Source organism: Macaca thibetana, chromosome 5 (assembly GCF_024542745.1).
Source record: "Macaca thibetana thibetana isolate TM-01 chromosome 5, ASM2454274v1, whole genome shotgun sequence".
NCBI classification, from domain to species: domain Eukaryota; kingdom Metazoa; phylum Chordata; class Mammalia; order Primates; family Cercopithecidae; genus Macaca; species Macaca thibetana.
In genome coordinates, this window is record NC_065582.1 from 42437790 (window position 1) to 42463909 (window position 26120).

A 26120-nucleotide genomic window follows, 5' to 3' on the forward strand; every position below is an offset into this window, starting at 1 on the left:
AAGTTTTTGATTGTTTATTCTACCTCATATCTTTAACAACACACAGGTAGAGCCAATAATCTTCACAGACCATGCTGGGTGAAAAGGTTTGTCTATGTCTTCTCCCAAATCTCATCTTGAATTGTAGCTCCCATAATTCCCATGTGTTGTGGGAGGGACCCGGTGGGAAGTAATTGAATCATAGAAGAAGTTTTCCCCATACTGTTTTCATGGTAGTGAATACATCTCACGAGATCTGATGGTTTTATAAGGAGAAACCTCTTTTACTTGGCTTTCAATCTCTCTTGCCTGCCGCCATGTAGGACATGCCTTTTGCCTTCTACCATGTTGTGAGACCTCCCAGCCACGTGGAACTGTGAGTCCACTGAACATCTTTTTTAAAATAAATTACCCAGTCTTGGGTATGTCTTTATCAGCAGTGTGAAAACGGACTAATACACTGGTATTAGCCTCATCTCTTAAGGACAAATATTAGTGAGGTTGACTGCTTATTATTTTTTATAGGACCTGTCAGCTCTGTAATAAACAAAAACATAAACTTCAGCTGTGTAATCCTCAGCTGTATAATCTGACAGGAACTGTCAGCTCTGTAATCAACAAAAATGTAAACTTCAGGTACAAAAATAAATTTATCTAAACCAAAGCTTACTAGCTTTTAGACAAAAATACAAAAACCTCTAGGATTATACAAGCACATTTTATTTTTATGTTTCAGAAATAAACTTTGAAACACATTGAAGATAAAAGAAGAGTTGTTTATGAGCCAATGATGAAAGTGTATGAAGGGGCACAGGTATTTTGCAATATCCATCTGGAGATCTCATTAACATTTGAAAGCACTTTGAAGAGAACAGCTTTAAAATTAGAAGGGTTGGCTGAGCTTGAGTGAGGTGAGTCACACCTGGAAGCAAGGATCTTCTGGGTTTTTTTTTCCCCAGGTGGTGGTGTATAGACTGATAGGAGTCAGTAGGTTGCATCATGTCAATCCAGTTATTGATTCTTATTAAAAGTCCTTTGAAAGCATACTTATGCTTTCACATATAAAGGCCCAAACACTAGGTTAGGGCCAAACCTAGTGTTTGGGACTTTATATATGAAATATATAACCATTCCTTTAACAATCTTTCACATGGCCTCCACATATCCCTTACATTTGAAAGCATTTTTTTTCTGTCCCAGAATCAGAAGTTTAAATATGTCAGTGATAGAGTATCCAGTCTGATAATTGTTTATTGACTTATGGGATAACTTAGCTCCATCTTAGGTAATTTCATTTTTATGTAGTATCATGAACTTGTTGACATTTATAGGAGTAAAGGCCAGGCTTTACTAAGCATATTAGATGTTATTTGGCTTCCTTTCTATAGAAATAGCATAAGCTATCCTTAAAATAGGATCTTCTATAAAAATTCTATGTAGTTGAAAATGAAGATGCTGAAATAAAACTAAGAGCAGGAATAAATAAAATGTAAAATGAATAAAATAACACTGAAGACCAAAGTTTGTTCTTCAAAATAATGAATAAGTAAATTACTGACATGATTTATTTAAAAACTTGTTTTAATTGATAAAAAGAAAGTAAATATTAGTAAAATCATGAATGCATAAAAGATCATTGATGACACAAACATTTTAAATAATGTCTGTATCTTTATTCCCAGTTTATATTAATACATTTGGTGATCAAGTATTTATGAAATTGATACAAGTAAACACAAGACTTGAGAAACATAAATTTACTGTTAAGGGAGGAAGAAATAGCAAAAGTTACTATGCAATTTAAAAATTGACAGTTCTTGAATGTTTATATAACTGTGAAATTCCAAATTTCTAAAATTTCTAAAAATATGTTCCTTGGAAGATATACTAAAATATGTTGGGTACTTCACTTAATAGGGAAAATGTAGTTCTAAATTCAAATATGAAACTACTACCAAATTATAAAAGTTAAAAAAGGACATTTATAGTCAAGTTAAAAAGTTTTACAGTAGATGAACAATATGCTCTAACTAAATAGGGGTACTTCAGCAAAGTGGTGCTTCTATGTCACAAAAATAGCACTCATCAGGTTAATATGAAAGAAAACAAAAGCTCACAAAGTAAGCTCAATAAATTCTGGGAAGATATTCAGTAAAATTTGCCATTGATTAAACTACTAAAGTGGACAAGATGGTTCTTAATAGTCTACATGTAGAATGGAGAAGTATTTACATTTACTTCAGAAATTTGAGAATTATTTTCTTAAACTGGAAGTAGGATAAAGATATGCCTGATTACTGTTGCTATTTAATATAACACTTGAAATGCTGGCAATGGCTATCTGATGTAAAAACAAAACCAGATAATAAAAAGAAGGATGAGAATATTTTAGAAATAATTGTAATCAAAAATACACATAAATAAATTAGAAAAGTCAAGGAAACTATGTAAATAAATAACACTATTAGAATTAAGAAATTAATTTGCAAATTTTTAGAATATAAGATAAAGTCCTAAAACTATTGCACATAAATTACTATTTATCTATTACTTATTTTAATATATAAAGTTAAAAATATTAAGTATGTGGGTATTAATCTTGGGACCTGAAGGGTTATTCAAAGAAAAACTGTAAGCGCCAAATGAGGACAATAGAGTCTAAATGGATAGTTTAAAGGCCACCTGGCTCAAGTGGCTTGTAGTCCTATCTCCTGAAACTCATTCACGTGTGACTTCAGACCTTCCTTTTCTTTTAAATGGACTTTTCACGGATTTTAGTTTTTGACTCTGGGTTTCTGTTACAAGTTGAAACTTTTGGATCTTAGCTAAATAAAACTTTTTGGTAATTATAAGCAATGTTCTTATCTTCCTTTACTCTTTTCTCTGAACAAAAACAGTAAGGATTTGACTTTAAATCAGTTCTACAGCCTTTTTGGGGCATAGGCTACTGAAATATGGTAATTTTGTTCATAAAGAAAGAGATTTTGTTTTTTGTGATGGTTAATTTTAGATGTCAACTTGCCTGGATTAAGGAATACGTAGAGAACTGGTAAAGCATCACTTCTGGGTGTGTCTGTGTGGTATTTCCAGAGGAGACTGGAAGTTGATGGACTTAGGAAGATCCATCCTCAATGTTGGCAGGCAACATCCAGTTGGTTTCCAACAAAAAAGGCAAAGACAGGTGATTTCCTCCACCTCTCTCTTCTGAAACTGAGACACTTTTCTCCTCCTGGCCTTGGACATCAGAAATCCAGGTTCTTACACAAGTGGCATTTATCCTATCCCAGCCCCATCTAGCTACTGTCATATGAGGGAAGGGAAAAAGATAAGAAACATTTGTGAAAGTCATAGCTTAAGGACAGAAACCCATTAAAAGACAGTGACTGAATTTTAAGATTATAAATTACTTCTCCCTTATACCTTGCAACTATATCAACAGGACTCCAGAATAATAACAGTGCATTATTGCGCAATGAGTTAAAAGACACAGACTCTGTCTGAGGAGGTATTCTTAGGGGAAGCTCAAAGACAACAGGTAAAACAAAAAAAGGGACACTAGAAGAATTTGGCACCTACAGCTAGAGAAAGCATTGCACACAGCCCAGTTCCTAACCAGATGAACATAAAATATCATACTAAAGACCTACTTATCTCTCCTTCCATTACCTGATACATCATGTCTGACTTTCAACAAAAAAATTACAAGTCATAAAAAAGGCAAGGAGATAAACTCTGAAGAGACAAAGTAATGATCCAAGCACCATAATTAGACTCAGATGTGGCAGAGACTTTGGGATTAATAGATGGAGACTTTAAATTACTGTGATTAGTATATCAAGGGCTCTATTGGAAAAAGTAGACAACATGGCAAGCACAGATGAATAATGTAACAAAGAGGTAAAAACACTAAGAAATAATTTTAAAAATGCTAGAAATACATAATGGTTTTCATTGGCTCATCAGTAGGCTGGACACAGCCCAGAAAAGAATCAGTGAGCTGGAAGATAGGTCAATAGAAACTATCTGAACTGAATGCAAAGGTTAAACAAAAAGACTGAAACAAACAAACGAAAGAAAAGACCAGCCCCCAAACAAAAAATAAAACCAAACAGGGCATCCAAGAACTAAGGGTCAATTTCAAAGGGTGTAACATACCTGTACTTGGAATACTGAGGAGAAGAAAGACACAGTGGAGCAGAAGAAATATTTGAAGTAATAATAGCTGAGAATTTTCCAAAATTAATTAAACAACAGATCTAGGAAGCTCAGAGAATGTAAATCAGGATAAATATGAAAACAGCAACAACAACAACAACAACAACAGCAGCAACATATAGGCTTATCATGTTCAATTGTAGAAAACCAAAGATAAAGATTAAATCTTGAAAGAAGACAGAGAAAAAGAACAGTGCTGTCAAGGAAAAAGGATAAGAATTATGCTGGACTTCTCATCAGAAACCATGCAAACTTGAAGACAGTTGGTTTAAATATTGAATGTGTTGAGAGGAAAAATCTCACCAACCTAGAATTCTGAATCCAGCAAAATTGTCCTTCAAAAGTGAAGAAGAAATAAAGAGTTTCTCACAGCAACAAAAACTGGGGGAATTCCTTACCAGTAAACCTACTTTACAAGAAATGGTAAAAGAAGTTTTTCAGGGACAAGGAAAATCATACACGTTAAAGCAATCTCAATTGATATCCCAGCAAGCTATGTTATTGAGACTGAAACACTGATTGTAAAGTTTAAATGGAAATAGAATACTTCTAGAATAACTAACACAATTCTGAAGAAGAATAATAAAGTTTGAGGACTCACATTATCCAATTTCAGGACTTACTTTAAAGTTATAGTGATCAAGACATAGGATAGTATTGATTAAAGAATGCACACAAATTTCAGTGGAATAGAATAGGGAGCCCAGAAATAGTCCCACAAAATACAGTCTACTTATTTTTGGTAAAGGAGCAAAGACAATTCAATGGAGAAAGGCTAGTCTTTTCAACAAATGGTGCTGGAACAACTGGTTGTTCATATGCTAAATAAATAAATAATAAAATAACCAAGATATAGACTTTAGACTTTTCACAAAAATTAACTCAAAATGGATCACAGACCTAAATATAAAATGCAAAAGGATAAAACTAAAAGAAAACATAGGAGAAAATCTAGGTGACCTTGGGTTCAGTGAGGAGTTTTTAGATGTAACACCAAAAGCATAATCCATGATACAAAAATATTAGATGAATTGAATTTTACTAGAATTCAAATCATCAGCTCTGTGAAAGACACTGTTTAGAGAATCGAAAGATAAACCATGGATGGGAAGAAATTATTAACAAAACATATATCTGATAAAGTATCTGTGTCCAAAATATACAAAGAACTCTTAAAACTCAACAATAAAAAACAGATAACCCAATTAAAACATAGGCAAAATATCTGAACAGACCGTTCGCTAAAGAATATATGTAGATGGCAAATAAGCATAAGAAAAGACCATTCTTTGTAATTAGGGAATCACAAATGAAAGCAACACTGAGATACCACTGCACACCTATTAGAATGGCTAAACTCCCCAAACTGACAATACAAATTGTTGGTGAAGATGCAGAGCAATAGGAACTCTTATTCATTGTTGGTGGGAATGCAAAATGGTACAACCACTTTGAAAGACACTTTGGTATTTTTAAACAAAGCTAAAATTGGTCTTAACCATTCAATCCAGCAATTATGCTCCTAGATATTTACCCAACTGCTTCAAAATCTTATGTCTACACAAAAACCTGCATGCAAACCTTTAGAGATGCTTTACTCATAGTTGTCAAAACTGCCCTTCAACAAGAGAATGAATAAATAAACTGTAGCATGTACAAACAGTGGAATAATATTCAGTGATTAAAAACATTAACAAACAACAAAAAACTTGAATGAATCTTAAATGTATATTACTAAGTGAAAGAAGCCAGTTGAAAAGCCTATATACTATATGATTTTCACTATATATTCACTGGAAAATGCAAAACTTTTGTGAAGGTTAAAACATCAGTGATTGCCAAGGCTATAGGAGAAGACAGAGAAGGCTGAATAGCATAGGGGATTTTATGGAAGTGAAACTATTCTGGATGATGCCGTAATTGGGAATATATGACATTGTACATTTGTCAAAACCCACTGAATTTAGAGAGTAAACTTTAATATAAAAAATTAAAAATGTATTTAGGATGTTGAGGAATCCCAGGATGGAATTACAGAATGTGACAAAACAATCTAATGGTATTACAAATATATGAATAAAACCTCATTGAAAGGGTAGGGGGAAAAGTTTCCAACCTAAGTATCTTTGGAAATGAGTGCAGTCTGTAAGACTAAAAGCAGAAGAAGAAAATGTACATAAGTACTATACTCTAGTTGGTAAAGTTATTTCTTATGGGTTACTGGTTAAAAATTCTGATACTGCTATCTGCTACTTGTGTACACTGGAATTGGTCATTTATTTAAATGTATGGTTGGAGGAACCAGGTTCTCATTGTTGGAGTAGGAGTACACTGATAAGCAGAGAGAAGAAGCTAGAATGATCCATGTGGTAATGGATTAGAGTTGGCAACATCAGTATGAAAGTTCTTGTTTAGCTTCCTATTGATACAGATGGTTACATTTAAGAATATTTATAGCTGTGTATATATGTGGATTAGTTTACATAGAAATATTTTCTTGTTCTGTCTGATGAGAGAACCCTGAAACAATGACATCCCAGAAATAATGAGCACACCTAGTGCCCAGATCTTGGTTTCTAATACCATTCTCCAATAAAAGAAACTACACCTCCTTAGAGAGGTGGTTTATTCTAGGGCTGGGGAAGAAAATCTATAAGATGAGCCTAAAGTATCTAGTAATGCCATAAATTAAAGAAGTGCTCAAATAAAACAGAGAAACATAACCCATAGCGATAGCAGTATGTTAATTGAGATATGCCAAAGGAGTCAACTGAAAGAGCTCTCAATGGCAAAAGCTGCAATGATTTGAGCAACAAAATGAAGTAGTATTGAATTATAAACCAAATGATAAAATAGATATCCATGAGTTCATGCTGACGCAAATAAATAATCGAATAAATACATAAATAAAGGAGAAGAGGCAAATCCCCTGTACAGAAGAATTCCAAATAAGTTTTGGAGAGGAATACCACAGAGGTAAAACACCATTTTAATCACATATTGATTGGGATGACTTATTGCTATTGATGTTGACTTTGATCACCTGAATGAGGCAGTGTTTCTCAGGTTTCCTCTCAACAAGGTTGTCTGCTCCCCTCATTCCATATTGTACCTTTTCAAAGGAAGTCACCACGCAGAGCCCACACTTAAAGAGGGGAGGTCTGCTCTACCTCTTTGAGGACAGAATAAGAACTTAAAATCCCAGTCTAATCATAAGAAAACAAACATTAGACAAATCCCAGTTGAGTGATGGATTGAGTGATGGTTGGCTTCTGGCGAGGGCTTTCTTCCTTGCTTGCAGGTAGTTTTCTCATTGTGTCTGCACATGGTGGAGAGAGAACTAGGACACCAACACTACAGGATTAGGACCCTACCCTTAGGCTCTAACTGTCATGGTCAAGAGGAGCCTAAAGGGACATGATGACTCAATGTAGTGTGATGTACTGGATGGGATCCTGAACAGAAAGAAGCAGTTAGGGGAAAATAAAGGAGATCTGAAGAAAGTATGGACTTTGGCTAATCATAGTGAATCAAAAATGATTCATTAATGTGGCAAATGTGCCATAACGTAATATTTTAATAACAGAGGAAACAATTTTCAGAGTATGTCTCTATATATGTTCCTAATTTTTCTGTAAATCTAAAACTGTTCTAAGAAAAAACTGGATTATAAAAAATGATGTTATGGGATTAAAAAGAGAAAATGTAATTACAATGAGCTTTCAGAAGTATTTACAAACCATTTTAAGAGAATGAAAGTTGACAGATCAGAAGCACCATAACAATAGAGAATGGCAGGGACATTGCAGGGACAAAGTAAATATTGCAGGGACCACTGCCAATTGGTACAGAGAAGGACAGAATTAGTGACAAATGTACCACATATAACAATAAGGAATTCCAGATTTATCAAAAAGAAAAGCACCAAAAACCAAGAAGGACACTTATCCTAACTCGCTTTCAGCATAAACAGTCATGCACCGCAAAAGGATGTTTTGGTCAATGATGGACTTCATATACAACGGTGGTCCTGTAAGATTCTAAGACTGTATTTTTACTGTACCTTTTCTCTGTTTAATTGTGTTTATATACACAAATACTTGCCATTGTATTATAATCGCCTACAATATTCAGTACAGTAACATGCTGTACAGGTGTGTAGCCTAGGAGCAATAGGCTACACCATACAGCCTAGGCGTGTAGCAGGCGATACCACCTTGGTTTGTGTAAGTACACTCTGTGATGTTTGTGCTAGGATGAAATCTCCTAACAATGAGTTTCTCAAAACATATCTGTGTTGTTAAGCTACACGTGACTGTGTATCTGTCCTCTTCTTTTGCCTGAACTTGACATTCTACTTCTGTTTATATTTTCCCTTGACCTAATTTCCTAATTCTATTTTGATATTATTGTGTGTATATTATATTGTGTGAATCCTCTGTAAGCTCTTTCTACTACTTTTTGGAACAAGATAAAACATTTATGATTGGACAATAAATTCCCAACCACTGAAGAAACTGAGGATATCATCACAGATAAGGTAGAAGGTTCTCAGAGGTTTCTGCCTTTTTTTCTGCCCTATTCTAAGCTTTTTTGTTTTTTTCTTAAGAAAACACATAATAACCCACACAGAGGTAAGAACTAGTGACTAATTCATCTCAAACTGGCCCAGACTAGTCTCAATTTGATTCACCTCCAAGTTCTCAAGAGCTTTCTGGCCTCTGGTGGCCTCTAGCCCTTCTGGTTTTGCACCCTGATTGGCTTCTCTGGCTCAAACCATCTCTCTAGGAGAAAAGCATCTCTCAGACTCCATGTCAGGGGCTGTGTGTGGGCTCTCTGTCTGGTCTCTTCTGCCTGGCCCAGGGATCCTGCCAGAGAACTGCCCCTGAAGGCTGTGATCCACTCTCCTAGGCTCTGCCTGCATCCTTGGGTCTGGGCCTCAGCTTTAAATACATAGGGCTGAAAAAGTTTCGTATAACAAATAATAATAGGATAAAATTTTAAAGAAAACAACAGAATGACAAAATAATGGATAAAATTTGTTCCAAAAATACGTATGCTGGCTGGGTGCAGTGGCTCATACCTATAATCCCAGTGCTTTGGGAGGCTGAGGTGGGGAGATCACTTGAGGCCAGGAGTTTGAGGCCAGCCTGGACAACATAGTGAGACCCCGGCTTTACAAAAAATAAAAAATTAGCCAGGGTGTGGTGGTTCATGCCATCTGTAGTCCCAGGCACTCAGGAGGCTAAGGTAGGAGTATGGCTTGAGTGCAGGAGTTTGAGGCTGCAGTGAGCTATGATGGCACCACCACGCTTTAGCCTGGGCAACAGAGTGAGACTCTGTCTCTAAAAATAAAAATATATGCTATGTATAAGAAGAATGCAATGCAAAATAATAAAAAAATTATAGACATGTTACATAAATGTCTATATAAATGTGTTATTCCAATACTAAGAGCCATTTCAATGTTGAGATGAGACAGTGTGTACTCACAAGAAAACTGAGAGAAAATATCAGCATGTGATGAAATGCATGGCTTTGCTCAAAATGAGGGTTTGTATTTTGAAACAGCGTGTAGGCAACCTATGTAAATACCATCACTAAGCAATTTTAGTAAAACACAATGGCAGTGGGCTTTGGTGAAGGCACAATTATGCAGAGTGGCCTTCACTGTAAATTGCTATAGTCCTTTGGAGAGTAGACTGGCAAAATTTATGCAGACACACAATATTTACTACTGTTCCTCCATTTTGATGTGGTCTCAGTTCTGTTACTCCGCCCATGGCAGTGATGTTCTGACCAAGCTCTAAGGAGTGCTAGAGGAAATTGAGGTTAGGGTTTATTTAGGTTTTTTCATTTGCCACAGCTTGTGTGTGTGTGTGTGTGTGTGTGTGTGTGTTTTAGTCAAGCTCTCAATTAAAATTTGCTTAAACAAAAGTTTAGAAAAATCTAATATTTAGTTGAAGCTGTGCTCTCTGAAGGTACCCCTAAGTAGAAAAATGTAAATTGTATGAAGATACAAAAAATAACTCAGATTAAAATAGTGGAAGATAGAATACAACTCAGAATACAAAAACAAAATGCAAACAGCAATAGCATCATGAAGGAGCACCACATAACTATTCTATGACGCAAACCAGTCAAGCATGGGGCCTATTTAGGTACAAAGGAATATTAAATAAAATGAAGACAAAGCAGAATGCAAAACAGAATCCTTGCATGATACAATGACATAAAAATGCACTTATGCATGTACAGTGACAGAATTTGGAAGATAATTTAGAGAAATATAAATAGAGCTTAATGTTCTTCAGTTCCCTTTTTCTATAAAAATATTTAAGTGCACATTAAAAAATATTCTGTACCTATGTAGGAGAATAAGGATTATTTGGATCAAACTTACTTAGATGAATGATTCCATTAAAATTGTCATAATTTATTCATGTGTAAGTGTAATATACCTGCTTTTGTAAATTTCTGTAAAATTAATAAATGGCCTCTCAGCATGTTGGTTGAATTAGCTTGCTATTGTAAACCAGGTTCTCCAGACATTTGCGAACATATGTTTGTGTACTCAGATGCATAAACAACAAAATGATGGATCTTTTTTCACGTGGGAGTGTTTTAGCATTTCAAAGTCAACATCCAAAGAAATACACAGATGTATATGCAGCTGGGGAACAGTCTTATTTTCCTTTCCCATTCCAGTAATGATATTTTAATTCTTAGTCTTTGTCTGGATTGGGTTGTTGATTCCAGCATGGTCTTGATGAACAATGATTTTAAATTCTCCAGAAGGGCATGCAAGGTGACAAGTTAATCTGACATTTGAAAATGATGAGATGTAGTAGAAGAAAGAAACCCCTCAAGATAAAGTAGTGAAGGTTCTGAGAAGAAAACAGAATAAAATGGTGTAGTGTGAAGTGAGGTCAGGGGCTTTTTCAAACTGAAAGAGGCTAAAAACTGCAAGAGGACAAGATGATTTGACAAGTGTCCATGTTGAGAGACTAATCCAGATTCCTTCATAGAAAGAAACAGATATAGTCTGAGGACTTCATTTGCATATCCAGAAGAACACCTGATGCAGAAGGGAAGAATTAGGCAAGAACTGCTGGCAGACACTGGACTCCATGTGGAGAAGGAAGAGAGAAACGTTCATTCATTCATTCATTTACTTTCTACCTCTGTGATCCATGGCCAGTTACTTAACTTCTCTCTGCCTTGGCTTTCCCATTTGTAAGTGGGCCAGATGACTGCATCTACCTCCCAGTGCTGTTGAAGGATCAAAAGAGACTACACATGCCAGGCAGAGTATGTTCTCAATCAGTGTTAGCTATTGTTATTATTGGCAGCAATGGGGACTGCCAGACTTCTCTGAAGACTGGAAAATACCACCATAAAATTGACATCTCTCCAGATAATCTGGGGTACAGAAAATCTCAGAGCCTGTTGAGTGAGCGCTACGTTTCTACATATTAGGATATCCAAGAGATATGTGAACAACAAAACTGTTTAACTGAATCGCAGGGGGTGCAGATACCGAGGTGCAAAGTCAGGCTGCAGGCTTATGTCACTGTGGGTAGCATTTGAAAATGTTTCCTTATTGTGTTTTGATCATGATTCTCACCCCAGTGACTTGCCATAAAAATGGACACAAAGCACAAGGCTGGTCATTAGATCAAGTGTTGTGTTGTTTTCCTAACGCTCAGAAAGCTACTTCTATGCAGGAGGTGAGCGATCCTTTCTTTCTTGACTTCAGAAACAAAGTCTATTTATTCAGTAGTCTAGAAAGTAAGATAAGTGGCATGGTGTCATGTGTACAGAAATATAGAAAGTCAATCACTTCTCTCTACTCTGCTAGTCTGAGCCCCATCTTCTCTTACTGGAATGCCATGGGCATCTCTCACTGTACTGGTTTCCTGGCTTCCATCATTGCCTGCCTCAAACTTTACCTAAAGCAATGTCTAATTATACTTACTATATTATAAGACAGAGTAAGCAAAACAAATCAGGATATGTGTCCAAAGGTAAAAAAATCTCAAATTTAAAAAAGAAACACTTCAAGCGAAAAAATCAATTTTTGGCTGACAGTTTTAACTTTATTCCTGTTTCTGCCCACCTCCTAATCTTGGAAAATGAATTTGACAATTGGAAGCTACATAGACAGACCAGTGGTCAAGGCGTTGGCTAAGTGCAGTGTTTATTTTTCTTGTCTTCCTTTCTTGTTACCATCTTTATCTGGAGTTCTCTGCGTGGCAAGACCCTCCTTAATTTGGTTTTGAGTAACCTCTTCACCCTTATTTCTCATGGTTTCATTATTCCTTTTTCCATGCTGTGTGCTCCAGCTAAACTTTAAAAAGTATTGTTTTACTTATTAACATGGAAATGTTCTGTCTCCATGCCTTTTTTTTCCCACTTCTAGGAATATCCAGCCCCTCTGCCTCATCCTGAAATATCCAAATATGAATGATCCTACATCTCTCACCTCCTCCATGGAGCCTTTAGCACACCACCTCCTCACCCTTCCCCAAGACAAGAGCAGTAGCTGCCCTCCTCTGGACTGTCTAGAGTAGTCAAATCAGCTTGTGGCACTGGGCATTTTCTTATGTGTGCTTTATTTCTTTATGTTCACCTATTCTTCCTTAGCACTTGGTTAAGCAATCTGAGGGTAGGGGCCATACCTTGATTATCAAGATTCAATGAATGAATAAATCTTCACCCACATCAATGCTGAATTATACTTAATGTACAAGGTAGTAGGAGCTATAGAATAACAGAGATTTTATGATTGAGGAGAAATGCATCTCATACCGATTTTACTAATGTATGTAAGGACAAAATAATATGTATTTCAATTTCAATTTTCCATTTATAGTTTCTCTTCATTCACGGGAAGACTGGGAAGCTGGAGCATGCCTCACACTTATGTCATGAACTTGTTGTGTAATCTTGGGTAAATGATAATAAGAGCTAAAATGTATTCAGTGGTATAGAAAATAGAATGATTTATCTCTGCAGTGCTGGTCTGAGCCCCACCTGTTCTTACTGGAACACTGTGGGCACCTCCCACTGTGCAGCTCTCCTGGCTCCCACCATTCCTGCCTATGTGCTCTCTCTAACACAGGAGCTGGCAAATCAGATCATATCACCCTGCCCAAGTCCCTGCAACCTGTTTTGTCAAGTCCTGGCTTTGCTCTAAGAAAAATTCAAGGTCCTGCTCATGTCTTCAAGTCTCTTCTTGCTCTCTCTGGTGCCCTGTTCTCCTTTGACCTCATCTCCTGCCACTTTTCCTTCACTTGGCTCCATCCACACCCAAACAGGCCATGCACATGGCCACCTTAGAGGCTTTGAGTTACCTATGCCTCTGCCTACAAATGCTCTTCCCAAATATTTCAATTGTTGGTCCCTCAGCTCCTTCAAGTCTTTGCTCAAATGTTGCCTTCTCATCAGGTCTTTTCTTGACCAATGTATTTAAAATTTGCAGACACTACCTGCCTCCCCTTACCAGCAGTCTGATATCCCTTTCCCTGATGTTTTCATTCCATAGCATGCATCACTGGCCATTTTTCAATGTATTTTTTCATTCATTTAGTATTATGTTGATTGTTTCTTGTCTGTGTCTCCCCATTAATTTCTACTAAGTTCCATGAGGGCGGAGATACTTTATATTCGCTGATAAATCCCAAATGCTTACAGCTGTGCCTGATATATAGAAGACATCCTCAATATCTGTTGGACGAAAAGAAGAATGCTTATAATATGCCAGGCACTGCTAACCGCTTCCTAGTCCTTTTACCATTTAAACATCACAGCAACACTCTGATGTAAATATTTTTACAACCCCCATTTGAAGTTGAGGGAGCAGAGGTTTATAGGGGTTAAAATGCTCAAGGTCATATAATTAGGGACAAAACCAGGATGTGAATTAAGGTGATCTAACTTCAGACACAATGTTTTAACCACCCTCCTATTATAATTTTTAGCAGGGCTGGGCCTCAGTCTCGTCTGCTTATTTTAGTCAATATTATAATTGTCCATACATTTAGGAGTCAAAAAGCTGTAAAATTTAGTAATGAAAAACAATATTTTCAAGTTGCTTTACCTCCCTGCCTTTCTGCAGAAGCAAACACTTATAACTCCTAGGTGATTTTTGATTTTTGCATTTTCTTCCATATTTCTGAATAATATCTCACTATTTATTTGTTTGTTTGTTTGCTTTTGAGGTAGAGTGTCGCTCTGTCACCTGGGCTGGGATGCAGTAGTGTGATCTCGGCTCACTGCAACCTCCGCCTCCTGGGCTCGAGTGATTCCCCTGCCTCAGCCTCTTGAGTAGCTGGGATTACAGGTGTGTGCCACCATGTCTGGCTAATTTTTGTATTTTTAGTAGAGACGGGGTTTCACCATGTTGGCCAGGCTGGTGTTGAACTCCTGACCTCAAGTGATCCGCCTACCTCAGCCTCCCAAAGGGCTGGGATAACAGGCGTGAGCCACCACGCCTGGGCCCCATATCTCACTATTTCTATTCCTTGATTTTTTTTCCCCTCCAGTTTTAGATATTATCTATTGACTTCCCACACTGGAAGATGATGATTTCAGCTCTCTTTCCTCCTCTTTCTGCACAACACACACACACACACACACACACACACACACACACACACACACACACACACACACACACACAGAGTCATCCCAAATACCTCACCATCCTTCTTCCTATTCCCCTGACCTCTTGTAACTTTGGTTAGACCAGTAGACAAGTTTATGTTGTTATTACCTCTGTACTTTATTCACAGATGAACCATGCACATGTACATATTTTTTTCCTTCCCTGCATAACTTTCTGTATTCACTGGGATTGTCTTATTTTAAATTTGCTTGTTTATAATTGTACTTTTCACTGTTTGAGCCTGAAGGCCTTCATCACTTTAGAAAAATTTTTTGAGCCCTTGAATATCTGAAAATAGCTGTGTTTTGCTTTGACACTTGAATAATGGTGCAGCTGTTTATAGAAACCTAGATTGAAAATAATTTCCCTTCAGAAGTTTGAAGGCATTACTCTATTAATTTCTAGTTTTCTGTTGTTTTTTTGTATCTTTAGAAGCTATTTCACTTTCTGGTTCCCCTGAATATGATCTTCACCCCTCTCTCTGCAACTGTGTTGGCTCTTCCCTTCACCCCTAGTGTTCTGAAATTTCTCAGTGATGTGCCTGGGTGTGACTGCTTTCATCCATCTTGACATTCTTTCTGACCAATGTTCTTCAGTTCTAGGAAATTCTCTTAAATTTTTTAATTGATGATTTCCTCCCTCAATGTTTTTTGTCCTCTTTTTCATGAAACTTGTTGTTCAGATACTATATTCTCAGTACTGGTCCTTCACGTTTCTTTTCTTTTCTCTTGTATTTTTCATTTTTCTCTACTTTCAGAGATTTCCACAATTTTCTCTGCCAATCTTTTGACTGAGTTTTCAATTTCTAATCAGGTCAGAACACAGGTTCTTTTACTCATCTGGAAAAGAAGTTCAGAATCTTGTCCAACAGGAAGTGGACTAGTGGCTTCCTGAAGGACGTGTTTGAACCACAGTGTCCAGCTTTGAGATGGGCACATAGCAGGTTCATGATGAAACACAAAGAGGGCACTGGCCACAAGAGCAGGGCAAAGGCAAAGTAAATATAACTGGAACTAAAAGCAAGAGCAGGTCTAGGAATAAGATTACCTAGAAAATAAGTCTACCTGAGATACGCAACTGATTTCTTCCAGTTAATGTTTATATTGCATCTAGATCCTGAGGGTTGGTGGGGTTAGGGGATCCCCTAAAAAGGGGATCAGTGGCCCTGGCTTTAGATAGAAGAGGCTGGTGGATCCTTAGGATGTTAAATTCTCTTACACGGACATGCCACTTCAGAATCAGGTACTGTGGATTGAAGGTCTGCACTGAAGCCTCTCCAGTTTCAGAGGCATTGGTGGATAAACCCTGACTATGGAACATCTCTATTTTCCAAGTTGTTTTTTTTTTTTTTTTTTCCCACTTATTTCTAATAAAATATAGTGGCACACTGAAATCATTAAAGTCTGTCTGCCAATAAAATGTCACAGGTCTGTGGACTCCAAGGAAGTAGCTAGGTAAATATTTACATGCACAATTGAATTTTCTAAGTGTCCTGTGTCCCTGATCTTTGTGGATGCTGTAACTACTTGCTAACAGATAATTTAGTATGTTGCAGAGACGTGGAAACAGGCAGATGCTTAGTTCCTAAGAGGGAGCCTCGCTGCTGGGCTTGCTGCCAGTTATGTGCCTGATGGGTCATGTCTCAACCTCTGGATTTCAGTCCCATGTCTAGCTCTTATTTTTTTCCCTTGCTTTCTGAAAGCCTTAGGGATTTGGACTGCTTCCATTCCCTGGTTCTTTTCCTCCTACGACTGACTGCTGAGTAAAATGCTGTCTTCCCATCTCCCTCTTTGCTTGCTGTCACCAAAAATAAGCGCTCAGGCTCTTTTTATTTAAGGATTTTGTGGATGATCTCTTCTTGTCTTGGGAATCAGCCTGTACAGCCAATTTGTAAAAAACTCCGTGGCTCACTTCTGTTTAGAAGATTAATAAGCAGCATGTGGCTTCATGTTTGCTAAGTGAACGAAAGTGTTTATAAAATTGATAATTGTTACATGATTCCTAAAGGTTTTTCCCACAGGCTTCCTAGCAGTCATTTGTTACACCTTTTCTTAAAACCTCCTTGACTTGAGCCCCTGAAAATCTGATTGTTACCCAGGTCCATGTCTTCCTGTCCTTTTGAGTTTGCTAGTAACACTTTCTCTAAAGCAGTGTTTTTCAAACTTGAGCCTGCAAAAGAATCACCTGGAGAGCTGGTAGAACCACAGATTCTTGGGCCCTACTCCAGAGATCCAGATTTAGAGGGTCTAAGATGATATTGATATGGTTGGGCCAAGGACCACGCTTTGAATAGCACTAGGCTAGACCATGAAGAAGAGTGCCTGTCATGTTGGATAGACCTGGGCTCCTTCGCCAAATGTTCTTTCTGAGCTATAATTTGGGCCCAGTCTTCCCAAAGTCCACATGGTTTCAGTGGTATCTGTTTATGGTACAACTCTTCTCTCCAACAGTATGGCCAGACCTCCACTTCTCTTAGCCAAGAGGAAGGAAGGGAACTATTCCTTATGGAGGATATAATCTATGCAGGTGATGAGCTGTGTACATTTATGTGTTTACTTCATTGAATGGTCACAACAGCCTAATGGTATGGCTGATGTAATTTCATAGAGAAGTTCAGTAACTTACCCAGTATCATCAAGCTGTTATTCATCAGGGAACCTAGGTTTTGTACTTATCACTGAAAAGTGCAGCTCTTCTAAAAGAGTGCAAGCCCCAAAGAGCACTTGCCTGGTGTCAAACCTTTCTAAAAGGCTCACTTTCAGTTCTGAGAAACACTCCCAACGACAGCAATAGCTGATATGCCCAAAACCTAAGGAAAAACTGAACTTTTCCTTATTCAGACAAAGAACTCTGCTTTCCTCCCAGAGTCTCTATGACTCACAGTTGCCCTCTGCCCTCATGAAAGTGCTCTGTAGAATTACAGATCAGCGATGTTGGAAATAGCTCATAACAAAAAGTAGTTAGATGGTTTCTGCCAATGGAAGGATGTCATTTTCTAATAGGCCTAAAGAGAAATTAGGTCAGATCTCCGGAAAATCAAGAGAATGGTCTAATGAAATGTAGCATACTTTATTTCTTCCTTGCAATTCTTTAAAAAAATTTCCTTTATAGTAGATGACCCTTTAAGGACACATGTATATTTATATATCAAATATAAATGCATACAACTAGGATTCTTATTTTAATATAAGAGAATACTACACAAGTGTAAGAGATTATGGTAACTATTTAAGGCTGGCATGGGTCATGATTCATTTTGGACTTATCCTTATCCTAATACAGTAAGCTTTAGGTTCTCATTTTCCAGGCACTGAGTGTGGAGGTGTTGGGATTTCTGTTTCCCTGACTCCTTGGCTGCCAGCAGAGCTGTGCTACTTTAGATTCAGGAAAGCATGTAATATTCTTTACAATATTCTCTGTTTCAACCATTGCAGGGAGCCTGAATAAAGATGCTATTTGACCCTCTTATTCCTCCTCATCCCTTCCGAATCTGTTTTTTCCTACCATCCCAGTGTGTTTGAATCATGTGTAAGTTTCAGAAGATTCACATCATCATAAATTATTGACAAATCCTGAAGTAAAATAAGGCCCTATTTCCGCAGTCTGATGACCCAGGTCCTTCTATTCCTAGTTTTGCCATATATTTAGCTATGGGAACTTGGGCAAGTCACTTCTATTCACTGGGTCTTACTTTTGTTTTATATAAGATTAGGGTGTTTTATTAAATTATTTTAAGATTTAAAGTTCCATGAAACTAGAATTGCTATAAGGAAATTTAATCTTCATTTTGAATAAACCATCCATTCAAACTGTGACAACTTCCAGCTAAATGCCTAAAAGAATTTTTCTTAGACTGTTAGCAGCTCATGGACTCTTTAAACTTAAAAACAAACAAACAAATAAAACATTTTATGTAATTAACTGAAGAGTTCTGGCCTGTCCCTTATTTATTAAGTGTTTGGGCAGGATAATGGAATGATGGATAAATTGATTCTTATATTTCTCACTTAAAAAACATTGCTTTCCAGTCTGTGAAAACTTCCCATTTGCCAGTGGTGAGAAAAAGATATCAGTGCTTTCAAGCAATTTCTTCAAATCCTACTTTAAAGTATCAGAGAGTCAGACCACAGTATAACTCAGTGACTCAGCAGTTCCTTTCAAAACTGCTTCCTACAGAGATTCTGCAGATGAAGGCAAATAGAGCTCTGAATGTGGGGTGGAGAAAATTGGGAAAAGCTGAAGAACCCAAGGAAACCACATGTCTGATTTTTATCTTCCATGAGATCATAGAAGCTCTTAGGTCTTTTTCTTTTTCTAAGCCATTCCAAACTTGGACATTAAATAAACAATCGCTATATGAAGCAGTGCTTCCAGGGCCTACATGAATATCATGGGCAGATGGGGACATGCCTGATGCTGGGGGACCAGATAGTACTGCTGTGAACTCCCTGCATTCTGTTCCATCTCCCTATAACATCTGTCCTGATCGGGGGCAGGGTGGCTCAGCCCAGATGGAAAACCATATAATATGTAGGTCAGTGTAATGCCTAAGAAGCTTCTGGGTATTACCTTTTGTAGGTCTCCATATGTTTCCCACCATCTCATTTAAATACAAATGGCTGTCACAAGATCAAGCCAAGTCTTCTTTGCTTGAAGAGCCTGGCCTGAGGTCCATCAGAGCCCCCACCTTGGTTCTAACCTAGCAGTTCCGGAGGAGACTGACACTCCATTTGACAAAGTCCAGGAGTGAGCTGATCAAGGATGCCAAAATGTGTTCAGGTGTCAGACTTTGTATGAGACCCAGGAGGCAGGGTCAGTGATCAGTGGACATTAAAACAGGGGGACTGGATATTACTTTAAAGAGAACCAGAAATTCAAAGCAAAGTTAGTGAACTGATGGGGAAGCACAACTCCAAGTCCATGGGCTGAAAGCAGAGAGGGAAACAGAAATTCAACCAATATCACTGCCAAAGAAAGAGGAGGGTGAGGCTAAGGCGATTCATCTTAAGGATCCCTCTCACTTGGATTTTAATGACCCATCCATATATTGAGCAGCTCTAGGAAACTACCTCTGAGAGGATATTTTTTAAAAAGTGTTACGTGGATGATATGGTTAGGCTTTGTGTTCTCACCCAAATCTCATCTTGAACTGTAGTTCCCATAACCCCCATGTGTTGTGGGAGGTACCCGGTGGGAGATAATTGAATTGTGAGGGTGGTTACCCCCATGCTGTCCTCATGATAGTGAGTGAGTCTCACAAGGTCTGATGGTTCTATAAGGGGCTTCCCCCTTTGCGCGGCACTTCTCTTTCCTGCTGCCATGTGAAAAAGGACGTGTTTGCCTCCCTTTCCGTCATGATTGTAGGTTTCCTGAGGCTTCCCCAGCCATCCGGAACTGTGAGTCAATTAAACCTCTTTTCTTTGTAAATTACCCAGGCTCAGGTACTTCTTCATAGCAGTATTAGAACAGACTAATACAGGAGACATAATTTATATGCTATACATGTCACCCATTTCTATAAGTCAATGATTTTTATTATATTCACAGAATTGTGCACTATTACTAAAATTTAAGTTTAGAATATTTCATCACTTAAAAAAGATACCTCATACCCATTAGCAGTCACTTCCTATTGTCCCCTATTCTTCCCATTTTCCACCCCCAGCCCTTGCAAACTAGTAATCTACTTTTTTACCTCTGTAGATTTACCTAGTCTGGACATTTCATGTAAATAGAAATATACAATATATGGTCTCTTGTGCCTGGCTTCTTTCACTGATAGGGTTGTTGGAAATCTATTTTCTTTACAAAATCTACCTCCCTGTTAAAACTATTCTGTGGGTGTGTTATGACTGAATTTAGACTACTTTTCCCAAGTATGAAATATGTACATACATTGAAGTGTCTTGGTTAAGAAAATGTTGTGGTTAATTAACAGTTACATAGATTTCCAGTTAAAAAATTAAATAAAATATAGTACATGCAACATTAAAACTAATTTGACCTTCTTTTGATGGTTCATGCCATGAAGAGCCACAATGTAATTATGAGTAAACATACATGCTGTGGTTGAGTATTGTGGGTGTATAAAATAGAGACAACAGGTCTAAGGTGTGTGACCCTATTACCTACTCTAAAGAGTAGAAAAACAATACAACTAGAGTGAAAAAACCCAATTCTCTGATCTCTATTTGTTTATTTGTTTTGTCTCCTTTTTTTTTTTACTGAGGCAAAATGTACAAAAAAATTTAGTAGAATCTGAACTTTTTTACTGTTTACATTCCAGAAAGGCGGGTGTTATAGTAACTTAGGAAAGGGAATCTGATAATGACTTGTGAAAGAAGAGATGAAAATATTGGCCTATCAACTGGATCTTTGGGCGTGGATTTTTTGGAGTTGGGTGGATCCTACTTCTTGTTTCCTACATTCATATGTCTTCCGAAGCAGAAACTCTCTTCTTTCTTTTTGAAATGAACATAAAAGGGAAGGTGAGACTGAGAATTGTGCTTCAGACAAATTATTCAGCATGCTTGGAAACATGGCTTACCCCATGCAAGTTAGCACATGTTCAAGAAAACAAGTATACAATCAAACACAATGAATCTTGTTCTGGCAAAAAATGTTTACTTCATAAATTAAAGCAATTTAATTAATGAATTTCTATCTAAGGAAGCACTATCCTGAAAAAGTGAAATAACAGGATAGTGATGGGGCATTTCACACCAGAATGACCCTGAGATATGTTTTGGTACCAGAATGTATAAAACAGAAGCTAGAAATGGTGGGAAAGTCATTGTCCCATGGGATCAGTCTCATCTGTATAAGTCATAACTTTCTCAGTTTTGCCTTTCATTCCTTTACATCCTTGAGAGATAAATCATAGCTTTGTTGTTAACAAGAGCAGCTGGACTCTGACTAAGGGGTCAGCTTTCAGGAAACATTGTTGATATTGGACTATCATTTCCTGCAGAGAGAAGAGTGGCTTATGTGGTGAATCTTCTTTCCTACATACATTTGCTGAAATGCTTCCTGCACATGCATTTTGCAGAATTCTCATGAGAAAAATTTAATGTGGCATTTTGGTTATTCCGCAGCTTCTGACCACCAACCTTTGCATATTATTCTCTCCTACCGACAACTGCCTAGGGTGAGCTGCTTGACACAGGAAAAATAACAAGTTCAGAATGGGTCAAGAGTGATAATATAATATGGAATACATTGTTCTTTAATTTTGGTAGCTAAATTTCCTGAAAGACTTTTAGTGTTTTTACGAACAATGCTTAAATCTTGACTGCCATTGTCCAGAAGGAAATATATATATATATATTTTTAAAGGAACATTTAGCTATGTTGCATCTCTCACAATTTCAGTAATGCTGAAACAGAAAATGTCTGCTCTGAACTCTCTGGAATTCTCAAGCCACTGTGTTTTCTGTATCTACTTTGTTCACATTACCATATACAAGTCAGCTGCCAGATGCTCACTTGCCCAGGGTCCTGGGAACATACCCCTTGTGTTTTGATCTCTTTATTAACTGCTTATACAATTTCCTTTCAAACACGAGTTTAATGAACCTTTCTCTTTCCTGGCTTTATGATCTCCTTTTCCCCATTCCCCCAGTACTCTTGTCCTTCACTCAGACTGCTTATCTAGCTGGAATTTATTTGATTTCTCTTTCCCCTCCTCCTGTCCTATGGGAAAACTCAAGGCTAGGTTTCCTTAAACATTTATGACCTTAGTTTATGCTTTGGAGTCCCTTTGGATTATTCAGGCTTGACCCATCACACATCTTTTAAACAGAACTTGCTTTGAGTGCCCCAGTGTTGAGCATGCAACATACTCTTTAGATTGTAGGACCATGAATTATGCTTAAGATGCAGAACAAAGGAATGGACATATGTACCATATCTTCCATGCTTAAAGCCTAAGGTAAAAAAGAATCAGGATATTCTAGGTGAAGGCTATACCCCAAAAGTGAATGTAATTTGATCATAATTCACATCATGATGAGTTAACATTATCCCTCAGTTTTCAATCCAGAGAAGAACAGGAGGGGAGGAAAAAGTGAAAGAAAAGGAGAAGCAAGGGAAAACAGCTCGCGGTGCTTGTTATTGAAATACCATGCCAACTTCAGTTTGGGGTTTAATCAATAACTTCTAAGACACCCTGTGCCTTTTATATTACAAATTTGATTCCCGGGTATTTAGGAGCATATTGTGTTTATTTGGTTACACATCTTGATTTTCTTTGAAACTGCTGATACTCATTCTCTTGGATTATGTATTACTTTTTGTGATTGATCACAATTTATCTTGGCAGTGGTAGGAAGTTCATTGTTATGGGCTCAATTTTTTTTTCTTAACAGTGAAAGCAATGAAGAATGAGCCTCTAATGCTGCTGAGTATTTTAGGGTTGGGATGGGGAATAAAGGGGAGAGTTTATAAAAGGCTAGTTAGTTCTGAACATGCAGAGTGCAGAGGCAGGAAAGGGGAAGAAAGTTTCCTATTTCATAGAGAAATTTTGGACAGAGTTTGAACAGGGAATAAGAAAAAATACCCAAATGTAATTTTATAGCCAACTTCCCATGTCTTCATGTCTGCAGGATAACTTAAGATCTTTTTATTATACTTCCCTTGCAATTAAGTTTGCTGATGTTCCAAGAGAAATAGGAGGAGGGCTGGGAACATTCCTTTTGATGGTTGGAATATACAAAGTCTGTTATTATGCCTTTTAAAATTGCAACTCATTTACACAACAGTGATTATCCATTATATTTTTTGATGACATTATTTGGGGAAATGAACCATAAGATCACAAGCAGAATTTCTGCTAAACCAGGCATGTTCATGATAGAGCCTCCCGGTAAGCAGTTCTGTTCACAGTTGACCATTGGATGGGCATATTGCTGTGGTGTAAACTCCCTGAGTTAGAATTACCTTCCCTGCCACTTCTCTTCCCCGTAAGACACAGCAAGATGGGAGTGGGTAGAGATAATTAAAAGTCAATTGTCTTGGCCCATTGAAAGTGAGTAAATGAGGACGAGCATAAAAGTTAGCAAAGTGCACATATGGCACCTTCTCTCCTGCATGCTACTCTCACTTCTTGCTGCCCTCAGATTCTGGCACCCCTTCTGCTTCCTCTAACCATGGATTTAGTGCACTGAGGGTATCCTCTGGTATGTCTCCCTTCCACCCTACGATAAAGTTCCCAGGCCTACCCTAACTCCATAGTCTCCACATTGATGATGACCGTGTGTTTCTAAGGACCAGTCAGGATGCAAACTATGAAAAATAAAAATGTGCCTGTTGGCAGCTAAAGATGGGATTGAAGCCATGTGGAGACAGGATTTAATGAAAGTCTACATTTTAACTGTGAGACTCCCCTGACTTCATTTCCTGTTCTGTTCCCAGGACACTGGCAGGAGAGTGGGGGAGAGATCTGTGGACACCGAATGGCCACGTCCCTACCAAGCATCCTACAGTGGAGCCTGTCCCTTGACAAATCATGCACACAGAGCTTCCAGTAAGGGTTTTGGTGGCTGACCTTTAAATATGAAGGGTTCACCAAGAGGAAGGTTGTAATGTTAAGACAGAAACCAAAATTGAAAAAAAAGTCAGAAGAAAAAGTTTAGCACAGGGATCCCAAAAACTGTAAAAGAAACAGGGGGATGGGGGAGAGAAAGATAATAATATCCTGAGAGAGAGAAGGGAATTTACATACATAAAACAAAAATAAGAGTTTTATAAAAACATTTGTTAAAGGACTAAAAGCATTTATTAAGGAATGAAAGCTCATGAAAAATAAACATATAATAGCGGATATAAACAGTTCAATAGAAGGTTTAGAAGATAAGTTTGAGGATGTCTATTTTTTTAGTTTAGTTTTTTTTTTTTTTGAGACAAGGTCTTGCTATGTTGCCCAGGCTGGCCTTGAACTCCTGGGCTCAAGTAATCCTCATACTTTGACCTCCCAAGTAGCTGGGACTTACAGGCATGAGCCACCAAACCTGGGTCTGTTTGAGGACTTCTAGAAAGTAGATCGAAAGTCAGGAGTGAAAAATGGGAGAGAAATATAAGGAAATTAGAAGGTAATATAATTTTAACATCCAAATAATAGGTAATTCCGAAAGAGAGAATAGAGAAAATAGAGGAGAAATACTATCAAAGATTTATACCAAAAAGTTTTCAGAATTGAAAGACGTGAGTTTTTGGATACAGAAGGGTGCTGAGTACCTAATACAATGATGATTGGAAAATAAACTTGTTCCACGTCTTGTTGAATTTCATATTTCAGAAATATGGCTACAGAGAGGAGTTCCCATAGAGAAAACAACAGAATCAAGCCACGTACAGGGATCCAAACTAAGAACATCATCCAGCCTCTCAAATGCAAGACGGGAAGCTAGAAGGCACTGGTGCAATACTTCAAATTTCAGAGAAGAATGATTTCCAACTTAGAAATGTGTACTTCGTGAGATGACCAAACCAGTGTGAAATTAAGATAAGGACATTTCAAGCAGACATGGTCTCTTTATTATTTTTAGATTTCCCACACACTCTTCTCAGTAAGCTATTGAAGGATGTATCCTACAAAACAAGGGATTAAATCGAGAAAGAGGAAGACAGGGAATCCAGGACATCAGGGATTCAGAATGAGAAAGAGAAGGGAAACCCTGTAGGCTGACAGCATCACGTACAGGATAATGACAGGCTTGGGAAAAATGTATCCAGGAAAGATAAATGGAACTGATACATAAATACGACAGTTTTGCCCATGTAGAAAATTAAATGGAAAGTTATCGAAGAGTATGGGAAGATTGAGGCAGGGTCTCAAAGAAAGAAATGTAGGTAAAAAAGGAGCTATTTATTTTAAGAATAACACAAAATTATTTTAAAGAGGGAATGCTAAGGTGTGAATGTGTGTTTCCCTCACAAATTTATATGCTGAAATTCTCACCTCCAAGGTGATGGTATAGAAGGCGGGGCCTTTGGGGATGAAAATGGCATGGGGGCAGAGCTCTCATGAATGAGATCAGTGCCCTTATAAAAGAGGCTCAAGAGAGACCCCCTTGTCTCTTGCACAATATGAGGTTATAGTGAAAAGAGCTGTCTGTGAACCAGGAGGCAGGCAGGCCCTCACCAGGCATCCAATCTGCCAGCACCTTGATCTTGGACTTCTAATCCTCCAGAACCGTGAGAAACAAATTTCTGTTGTTTATAAATTACCCAGTTTATGATATTTTGTTATAGCAGCGCA

General features: G+C 37.6%; 1 long non-coding RNA gene across 1 annotated transcript; it reads left to right on the forward strand.

Annotated features, from left to right (window-relative positions):
- The first annotated feature begins 588 nt into the window (after positions 1–588).
- On the forward strand, positions 589–25757 carry LOC126955381 (uncharacterized). Its single transcript, XR_007725918.1, has 3 exons — positions 589–890; positions 24275–24386; positions 25158–25757. It is a non-coding gene; the product is annotated as an uncharacterized LOC126955381 (long non-coding RNA).
- Positions 25758–26120: the final 363 nt, after the last annotated feature.